Source organism: Nothoprocta perdicaria, unplaced genomic scaffold (genome assembly GCF_003342845.1).
Source record: "Nothoprocta perdicaria isolate Ctin4 unplaced genomic scaffold, notPer1 scaffold_3, whole genome shotgun sequence".
Lineage (NCBI taxonomy): Eukaryota > Metazoa > Chordata > Aves > Tinamiformes > Tinamidae > Nothoprocta > Nothoprocta perdicaria.
The window spans coordinates 6,847,539-6,858,644 of NW_020455532.1; the positions used below are offsets into that span (position 1 = coordinate 6,847,539).

General features: G+C 40.7%; 1 long non-coding RNA gene across 1 annotated transcript in view; it reads right to left on the bottom strand.

Annotated features, from left to right (window-relative positions):
• Nucleotides 1-235: 235 nt before the first annotated feature.
• The window catches only part of LOC112949509, an 11,769-nt gene continuing 898 nt past the window's right edge, over nt 236-11,106 (bottom strand). Inside the window, exons 2-3 of the long non-coding RNA XR_003249837.1 lie at nt 7,989-8,102; nt 236-260 (exon numbers count right to left, since the gene is read on the bottom strand). This is a non-coding gene — a long non-coding RNA (uncharacterized LOC112949509). The remainder of the gene's footprint in view (nt 261-7,988; nt 8,103-11,106) is intronic.

The following is an 11,106-nucleotide window of genomic DNA, read 5'->3' on the forward strand; positions in this document are numbered from 1 at the left end:
ACAATAACATCCTTCATTTAAGGGAATGTGAATGTTAAGAAGTGAGAACACAGTTTGGGATTGGTTTTTATTTTAAGAGATTTAGGAAAACATGTTATAAAATGCAAAAGCCAAAACAAAAGGAGGTTGGGAAGGAGATAGTAATATTCTCTCCCAGTTTTGGGGTCCCAGCTCCCTCCATGAGGGCTTCACGTGSTTTTCCTAATACCCAACTCCAAGCAAGGCCAGAACTGCAGAGCAGGTCCCAGGAAATAATATCTCTAGAAGAAAGATATGAAGGAGCAGATGAATTTCTGGGGTAATGTGGCTGGACACACAGCAGCATCTCTGCTCCTCTCACCTTGGGGCTGGCCCTGGCACAGCTGGGGCAGCACCAGCTCCGGGTGGCCCTACAGAGCCAGGGACCATGGAGCTGGGCTATCCTATGGGAAAAGATGCCATCTGGGAGACGGTCACCATTGGATCCAGAGGAGGGCTGTGACAGTTAATAAATATCCCCACCTCTGTCATTCAGTTAACTCCCAGAGCCAGATTTTTGTGCTGAATTTAGCATGTTTTGGGGAGAGCAAAGTAGTCCTATCCCACCTGCAGGAAGCAAAGCCTTTGATAATTTAGTTCATAGAATCATAGAATCATAGAATCATAGAATGCCGAAGGTTGGAAGGGACCTCAGAGGTCATCGAGTCCAACCCCCCTGCTCACGCAGGGTCACCTAGAGCACGTGGCACAGGGCTGCATCCAAGCGGGTTTTAAAGATCTCCAAAGAAGGAGACTCCACAACCTCTCTGGGCAGCCTGTTCCAGTTCAATAAATCAATAATAGTTCAATAGTTCAATAAATCAATAATAATTTTAAGGAAACGTCTAGGTCGCCATCCTCAGTTTTCTGTGAATTGCAACAAGGTCAGGAGACCATCCCAGTGAGGGCACCTTGAGACCCAGATGGTTTTAAGATGCAATGGAGCTGGACATGGTCATGATTAAAGCAGTTAAGCAAACAGGGCCACTACCCAGCCAGCAATCCCAGAGCTACTTGGCAACAATTCAAGGAGCAACTGAGGATTTTTAGAGTTTAAAACTTCCCTTAACTGCCTCGTACTCTTGTGGAAATGGGGTGGGCACATTGCCYGCTCTGCAGGTGCTGCTCCTCACTGAGATCCCTGCACTGGTCCTGGCTTCGGAAGAACTGGGGAGCCGGGACACTATCCAGAGGATTTCACCTCTATAAAACACCTTGGCAGCTTGTTACTGGACCATAGGTCTACTTAAAGATGCTTCAGGGTCATTATGTCCTTGTTACTGATAAACACTCCTATAATATTATGGCTTATTTATTAAAAAAGAATGAGAAGACTTATRTTTTACTAGCAAAATAAAATATGCCTGAGTGGTGTTAACCTTGCTGAGAAACCCCAGGCTTTGCTCATGAGCACAGTAGGTGCAGTTCTCTGCTAATTTTAGAAAAGGACACATGTGGGAGCCATGAAATGGAAGTTGCTGACATGCACACCACAAAAAAAAAAAAAAAGAAAAAAAAAAGTGAAAGAAAGAGAAAAAGAGAGGGGTGGAAAAAAGACAGTTGCCCTGCTGTTTGCTTTTAGAGCAGAACTGCATGTAAACCCAGCCTGACCGAAGCCCAGCGCGGCCCAGCAGATGTTTGGTCGCTTGTGCTGTGTAATACTTGGGCACACACAGGTCTCTCTCTCCCTCGCCCTCTCTTTTTTCCCCCTACTGTTCATGCACTAAAGTGCTTACGGTTTTTGCATACCTGAATCACACAAGCCAAATATTTGCTGCACACATAAAACATGGGTCAGAGCAAGATCCAAACTTTCAGAATTCTGCTTTGGGAATGGTGACGTTCAGTTAATTGTTTTTTTTTTTTTTTTTTTTTTTCTTTTTGGTGACTAAAAAAGGAAATCTTTTGGACTGCATGTTTTCAGGAAAAGCTTTCCCTTGAGAAATACCCCTGTGCTCACATAAAATGTGCTGTTCCTTGACAGGGCTCCTGTCAAGGTAAAGAAAGGTGCACTGGGGTGAGCAAGGAGACACTTGTGTGGAAGGAGAGTAGAAGCTGAAGATTTACATAAATGAGACACATAATAAGTCTTGAGAAATATGTAAGTGTGCCTCTAGTCATGACAGGTTAATCCGTGTTATATTGTTGTTCAAATCACAGGAATTGCACCGTAGAGAAACCTGGCCCACTGGCAGGCCATATACTCCACTTGCTTCAGCTGGTACTTAAAACATTGGGATATCCCACTTTTTATGCACAATATACCTTTTATACACAGCACACCAGCACATGATTGCACACAGCAACTCTCAAATTTCCAAGTCACGTATGAATAAAATCAACAGCCACCAGCCAGTGCTCCAAGCCACGGCTGGGAGCAYGGGCAGGAAAATCCCATGCAGCCAAGCACAGGGACCAAGTGCCTCGGCTCCAGAAGCTCCTGTTTCAACCATACCAYGTTTTGTTAATTCCCCAAACTCACAAATACATAAAGCTATATTTTCCTATATTTATAAGTATATATATTAGTATAGAAATCCTCATGCAACCTCCACTTGAGGCTTTTCCCATGCAGATTGCATCAACTAAACTGCAGCTGTACGTTGGCCCAGCAGAACTACTTCCAAGGCAGAAATTTCTCATTCTTGTTTCAAAAAGGGGCACGTGATGAGACACTCACTTGTTCCACATGCTTTAAAATTCTTTCATACCAGTCGCTCCACTTGTTTGGCTTTAGTGGAAGTTTTAAATAGGCGCAACACTCATGCACTTGATTCACTGGAAATTAGGATGCTTGTTGTGCGAAACCTTTACTGAGATTTCACAGTTTCTTTTTTTAAATCAGCATCTTACTGACTCATCTGGAGTGCCTGCATATAAACTCACATAAAACCCCCCTGAAATGATAACTTAATTTTTTATAGCATGTGTCAATGGTTGTAGAATAGGTAGCAATGTTTTTTTTTTCAAAATTTATTTAGTGACTGGGCCAGTTTTCTTTAAAAAAAAAGTCCAATTATCTAAAATATTTTGGGGTATTTTCATTGGAAATTTGAAAGTTATTGTCATTTACTGCATCTGCCTACACAAAGGAAATTTTATAGTTCCCACTGACACTACCATTTGTTCAGCTGCATAGGTGGGAGTCTTTATTTAGACAAAGCTCAAGTGAATTTCAACATTTTTAGACTATGTCAGCTGCTTTTGACCACAGACAGCAAAGGTCAGTGTCTGCAGAGTTTGTTAGCAAAACATTTCATCGAGGAAGGTACCCGTTTCCACGTGCCCATGGCAGGAAAACAGGGGTTTCAGGATTTGCTTGGGATCACAGAACCCATCGCTCCCTCCCTCCAAAGGCGCAGCCCATGCRGGGCTCTCTTGCTGATGCATTTTGAGTTGGGATTTTCCGGGAGCACTCTCTGTATTCCAACCAGTGCAGCCTCCCGAATTCCAACAAAATGCTTCKTGCCCCTCAGGACACAGCACACATAACTGCTTTCTAATTATCCACCCTACTTGTTGATGCAATATAACACCCAAATTCTTTATGGTTGGTTTCAAACTCAGATACATGCATTTGTTTTCTGATTTTTTTTTTTTTTTTTTGTATATTAACAATTTAAAAGGATGAAGGTCATAGTGAAAATTAAGATTTATTCCTTGAATTATGTTTCATGTACTGTAACTGCATAGTTAGTAAGAATGGCAGCAGAAAATAGCAATATGAGCATCACAGCTGTAAATAGTATACTGCTTAGCCTAAAAATATGTTATTTATTATTCACTGAAAACTCCCATACATTAAAATATCTCTTAGTTGAACTGTCCCCACAGAAACATTTACAGAAAAAGCAGTGTTTCGAACAGAGAATGATATGTTACTTTTGTTTCATGCACGTACTGTATCTAATACTGTGGCTGTAAAGATCTTAGGTCATGGAAACAAGAGAAAAGAAGATATTAACATATCAATGAAACACTCTCCTCAGGAGCCAAGGAGTGGGAACAATATTTGCATCTACAGTTTGTTAACAGCACAGGCAAGACTGCTAGTGAAAATTCTTAAATTAGGGTTTAATGTGATGGTCTCTGTTTTCAAAAGAGAAACAAAGAGGCACCACAAACCCCATGTGTTCAGGAGAGGCTTGTTCTGTGTAAATATCACAGTAAATCACMAGCGAAAACCTGAGCCCCTTTTGGTTAGGTAAAGGATAAACTCCTGGAATAAGAAATGAACCCCAGGCTTCTTTGTAGTCGTCGTCTTTGGCTTCCAACTAGGAAAAAATATGTAGCTAACCATAAGTAGAATTGTTCAAAGTATAGTTAATTCTTTTTTTCTTTTTCTTTTTTGTTTTAAATTAATTTGAAGACATTGCCACTTCATAAAAGCACAGAAATCACTGTATAGAGTAAGAGCTGTGGCTAGCAAGAGAATTTCTCCCTAACACTGGTCAGTCTTGTTTGCAATAATCCAAGACCTTGCACTAGAAAATCCTGCTCGTAGCACATTTACTTTCTAACTCACATCTGTCAGTACTGCCTTGCAGCCTGAGAAGCTATAATTTCTTTTCTTGCCCCATCTAGTGTACCTGTGGCTCGTCCTGATACACATCTAACCTTTGAGACTGTAAGAACATCTTGTGATAACGAGTTCCATGAAATATTTGTGTTGCTTTGCAAAAACTATTTCCTTTAGCGATTTGAAACGTCAGTCATCTCTTAGCCACCTTTATTTATGAAGTATTTCTTGCTGAAATAAGATTGAACACAGTATTCCAGATGACATCACACCATTAGTATATATATTTATTTTCTATTACACTCCCTATATGGCCTAATATATATATATATGTATATATAAAAGAAATTGAAATCCTGACTGAATGCTGAATATAGATCCCATTAAACTGTCCTCAATAAAGCTCAGGTCTTTTTTCACACTCGAAGACCTCACTGGAAAAAAAAACAAGCTTTTCTTTGAAATCACATGTCAATGGAATTGGTAGCATATTCAATCTCTTCAGTTGTATTCAGTTATATTCAGTTTGCCTAGCTCTTAATAATGTCTAAGGACAACATTATCCTTTCCTGGGGACTGGAAATCAGCTGAACTTGATGTATATTCAGTATTTCTGAAATTACGGCTACTTTTTCTGGAAAATAAATATGGAATTAGGGAATGCCCACAGCCAATCCTTTCTGTAAACCACTAACTGGGTGATTTTATTTAGTGCTAAGAACTCAGCATAAATTTCAGCTTCCAAACTATGAGTTAAAGGGCCCAGCCTTCAGAATGATGAGCACCTATAGGTTCTACAAAAGTCACTGTGGACTCTAGCACGTCATAAAAATCAGGCCCCTTGTTGTTTATTTAATATATTTTGAAAAGGTTTTCTTTGCTTTAGTCCACTAACAACTAATTAAGCTGCCTCCAGATTAAGAGACTGAGCCAAGAATTACAGGATATACCACATGCTTTCTCAAGGCAAATATTTACAGTTGTTTGTAGGGTTGATGTCTTTGACATCTATCTTCTACACATAGGCCATTAAAAATATGCAACATCACAAAAATCACCACATGACATTATGTGAAAGATTTGCTTTTTGAAAAGCAAGATGTATTCAACGCCAGCTTGCAAATTGTTTTGCAGATGCTATTTCTATAATGCTGGCATGGCTCCTTTTAGCAAGGGGGGCTGCTGGGGAGGGAGAGAGAAACATAAAAGACTTAGATCAAAGATTCTTTTTTGGTAGGCAAAGGCTTCTGGCTTCTTTTTCCTAATAGAAAAAGTTTGTGATATCAGAGGAGACCGCACATCAAGCAGGGTTATGCAGCCCAGCTTTAGCATTCCCTTTATTTGTGCTTTGTGCTCGCTGCAGCTCCCTTGCCGCTGTGTTGGGATTTCACGGGGGCCGCYGTGGGATYTAGAGAACACAGGCCGAAAATGTTKTAGAAATAAAAACTTCTAGTAATTTGTTCGTCACTCCTATTAAAGTAACTTTATGACTGATTGTCCTGAGTACGTTTAAGCCGCTGAAGGGCTTTGATGGCTTCTCAGTACCCTTGTTGAGCAGAKGATGCTCTAATGGTAGCCTGGCTGGGTGGTGGGGGGAAGATCTCCAAGCAGCAGCAGTTAGGCCCTGCCTTCCTTCCTAAAATCGATACACCTCTGATTTCAACAGGAGCACATAAAAGCTTGCTTCCTGGGAAGGATCGGACAGTTGTGCAAACAGAAATTCAAGATAAGCAGATGTAAATATAGCACAAAGCTGTCCACAGCCTTCATCATTGCCACAGTTCTCCAGCCACTCAGATTCAGGATAAAGCTCCCCCTTCTTARCGAGCTACACCCAGTGTCCATGTGTGTGACCTGCAAACTCACTGCATGCAGGCAGCACCACCGACACCCAGCGCGGGCAGCGCAGCACTATGTGCCTCCTCCAGCCAACTCAGCAAATGGATTTTGTCAAGTTACTATATATATTACAGTATAGACTTCAAAAGCCCCGATCAGAAGATGGTGACGATGAAGGACACCATGCAAACAAATAACCTAGCGCTGTAAACCTGTTTAAGAGCTGGAAGAAGTGTAGAGAAGATTTTTCTCTCCCTCACCCCCATGGTTTTCAGGAAAAGGTCTTTGAACTTTTTTATCTGAGCACTTATATTTTTATTACAGGAAATTAAGAGRCTGAATGATGTGTGATTCAACTGTAGATCCACGGACATGAAATGAAGCCACGATAAAACATTTTAATACGAAATTAAAACCATAAGCTTGACTCTCTCCTACTTCTGACCTCTGCTCTATGCAAGGGCAACTACACAGTCGGAGCCAACAATTGCTCTTCGCTRTATTTCACCAAGAGCTGCTAAGGCAAGTTACGCGCTGCTTCAAATTAGAACACTGGCCAGGGAGCTCCTAGGAGCAGATCCCTGCTGCACAACAGAGGGCAATCCAGAGATGCCTGGTTAGTGCATGTGGCGAGGCCAGGAACCACTTTGGCTTTACATTTGCACGGTCCTGCAAATGCCCTCATACTGCATGCGACTGGTCTGGTCATGCCCCTGAGTCCTGGCCCATTCCTTTATTCTGCCTTCCCCTGATTCTGTGGAAAAGCAATGCAGTAGCAGGTGACACTGAGAGGGGCTGAGATACAGGGTCAGGAAAAGAGAGTTAGGCAAGAGAAAAATTGCAGGAAAGTACAAGAATASAAAGTACCAGGAATATGTATCTGTGCACAAAGAAAATCCTACCAACTCAGGTACAGTGGTGAGCAGGCAAACAGGAGAACTCAAATATCCTGCTTGTTCTCAGCATGAGAACCTAGAACTTGGATTTGCAACGGAACAGGCCACAGTTTGACAGCCTGTGTGCGTTAGTACAACAGATTCACATCAACTATTTTTGAATTTATAATGTCATGGCATGTGTAAATCTGAATAACTAATGGCAGAAACAAAAAACATTGGCAGATTTCTTCAAGATGTCTTTTACCAGGCTTGACTTGCTAAATGGGATACCTTGTTTCCACTCTTTCCTTCATAGGGCATTGCTCATTCTGCCTTTGATATCAAATTTCTGGTTAGAGATCTGCTGCAAAAGCCTGAGCCAGATCTTTCAGGCAGGCCTCTCCTTATCTCTTTGCTAAAATGGAAACACCTCGGGTAGACGGGGAAGCAATGTTAAGCCAATTTTATGTCACCTATATTGAAGRTTCAGAAACAGGAGAAGAGCCACAGTCTGGCCTGTCTATAAAACAGACACATTGGTACATTATTCCAGAAATGGAAATACAGGCTGGAGTGCGATTATTCAGGTTGGGATAACTATCCCACCTAAACCTCATCATCCCTCACTGGATGGCTCGGTACCAGAGGAGCCCCTGCCAGGTCCCCACGTGCCCCATGACGCGACACCGGCCGACCGCTCACCTCAGGGTGACTCACGCAAGGGCCCCACTCACCCTCTGCACAGGAGGAGTCAGGACGTGGCAAAGTAAGGGCGACGAGAACTGGAAAGCAGCACCTCAGAGGTCAAAAACAGGACTGGAGATGTCAAGTAATGCAGGAAGAGAGACCTGGAAATAAACAGACAGGAATCAAAACCAAAGCTTGTATTTTTGGTTACCCAAGTCTGAAAGATCTGTCCATGCAACATGTAACAGTGATATAGTTGGTGCTAAAGAAAGTATCTGTCCTACTAACAATTGTAAATTAATAAAAGACATCTATTGAAAGAACTGATACTGCAGCATCTTTGCTACTGCTTCAGGATCAATTCTTCCACCTGCAGTACTTGGCTTCCCATTTACATTTAAAAGGATGTGAAATACAGTAACAAAGCAGCCTTAGAACAAATAGGCCCAAGGAGACAGTAAAAGAGGAAGTGAGAGGCTTAAAAYGTAAAAATAAGAGTGAGATATAACACTCGTCTTTGACATTATTTGCTGATGCGTCAAAATTGAAATGTCACATGGAGATGGTGCAAGTTTTGCCTTAGGTAGGAGTCCATTTGCCTGCTAGATGAKTTGTTATTAGTAGCCCACACTGCTCTTAGTAGCCCTTGGAAAACAACTTCCAAGGTGTGCAGCTTTAGGTCAGCCTTCCAGGCATAATGCCATGAAACCAAAACTCTTSCATGCTATGAAGAATCTTGGAGTAGCTTTTGTTTCCCTTTCCAATTGTAGATTCCTAATTGTAGAATTAATGGAGATTTTAAAACTATTTTGAAATATTGCCATGAAACCTGGGAGATCAGTCAGCTCTGCTAGAAATMTTCTTCTGACAGCCTAACCAAGCAGCCTTTCGCACAAAACCAGACTTTGGTGCAACACCAGCAGAATGGGGGGTATTAAGATGGGTCAGGTTAGAGTCATGAGCTGAACTCTTGTATGCTGGGGGACTGCCTAGACCCAAGATTTTGCACCCATGTCTTAACAGAAAACAAAGYGTGTCAATTCACACTGCATAGTCGCAGCCCTCAGCCTGGATTATCAGAAGCCCATTGACAGAAATATAAATCTTCTGTGAGGACTTCTAAATCGGTATGCAAAACTTACAGAAGAGAATTACAAGGACGATGGCAATCACAATACAGAATTTTACTTTAGTTTTAATGCATACATGTAAAAGCATTTCCAAGAAAATATTCACTTTTTAGGCTGTAAGAGTCACTGTGTCATAAGAAAATTTTGAGTGGTCTTAGTGTTGGGTCAGTGTGTAAAATCCCCTTTAAATTCAATGGGACAGCAGTGAAGTGTGTTGGAAAGCCCTAACTTTGATGACTATGATACTATTCACCCAAGAATAAATGCAGAACTATACAAAACTGTAACAGATGACCAATACTGGGCAGAAATAGTATAAATCTCTTTTCAACCTTTTATTAAAGAATGTACTACAAAAAAGAGAGCTGAAAAGGACTTGTCCCTCTTATTAATTTAACATTAGAAATTAGAAATGCAACTCCTAAACCTGYCCAGCTTCTGACAGATAGAGGCTGAATGAAGTCACAGGATCACAATAGCCAAGGGGACCAAAGAGCAGCAATGAGAGGGGGAGAGATTTTTACCTAGAGTATCACAAATGCTATTTGTTTGGTTAAACTCTTTCTAAAAGGTTTTGGCTTGCATGTTAATGAAAGGACAGCAGGACAGTCTTGATCTAAACAGTCCCGCCTTTCAAAATAATGAAAGAAATTACAATAAATATTTTTATAACTTCAGAGAGAAAATTGTGTTGCTGTTGCTTTTTTTCTTCTTTGTCTTTTTAGAAAAAGAAATAAATGAAATTTAAGAGAAAAGATTTTTTTTCTGAAGTTCTTCTGAAAAGAAACACAAACAAAAGCACAACAATCCCCCTCCTGCCAAATGCCACCTTGTAGGTCCTTTTTATAATTAGAAAGAATAATTTTAAAAGCCATTAAAAAATCCTTTGCCAATCTTTTCAGACTCTTTTCAGTTACACTGTATAATTCTCCTGAATAAATTTCCTCCATTTCACAGCATCTTAATTTAGGAAGCTTCTCTGAGGTTATTTCTAGGAAGAAGAAACTAGGAAATTACAATATTTGCTGTTGTTTCAGTGCTGGGGTATTTTTTTTTCTTCTTCTAATGTGGTCACCCAGAGACAACTGGAATGTACAGGAGCAACCCAGTACTCACAAGAATAAAGTTCAAAAATAATTTTATCGCAGCCCTGAAAAAATGCAAGCCTGGTAATTTTTCCTAATTCCTTCTGCCAAGAAACAGAAATGCTTTCTGGTTCATCGAGCAAATTGGTGGGTTTGAATTCCAGAAATCCCGATATCCTCACAAAGGCAGCCATTCTGAGRAGCAGGTTACGTGTCTAGAATTCTGGCCCGCTGCCACCGTGTTAATAAATACAAGTGTTGAATTCAGCTGGATTTAAAGATTGCGTTCTTTGCTTGAGCAAGTCKGAAAGTGCCAAAGTTGTAAAATTATCGCTGTGGCTGCTGCTTTGAAACTCGGAGACACCGTTGCAGATAAAACACGACTCTGATCCTGCAAAGAGAATCAGATGGGCAGGTCTCGCGCCGAGCCCAGCTGACTGCAGTGACCTAAACCAGTGGTTTGCTGCAGGGAACTATAAAAAGATTTCGTAACTGGTAGCAAATCAAACATGCAGATAAACTAACTGGCTTCTGCAATGAGGCTTTTAATTTTGTTTTTAGAATCGGAATTTTAAAAGAGAAGAGAAACCAGTTAAAGACATGAATGTAAGATCAGAGTTAGAACTGATCCTTTATGGGCTTTGTGTGCTCTATTTCAGTAATTTCATTTTTTAAAATAAAATAAATATATTCTATGATCAGTAGCAATAATCAAATAGAACCTACATAAAACACCTTTGACAGTTTCTGTTGTTGTTGTTAAAATATGGCTGATTGATATTTTAAGACTCTACTGYGCCTTTATTACCCAGGACAACGTTTGTGTATTGTACTGCACAATGGCAGTTATCAGAGCTGAACAATTCAAAGCAAATGATTTATTWTCCTGCCTGTTACAGGTCATCAGAAAATCCAAATTACTCAAAGTATATTTGTTACTCAGAGTTAGT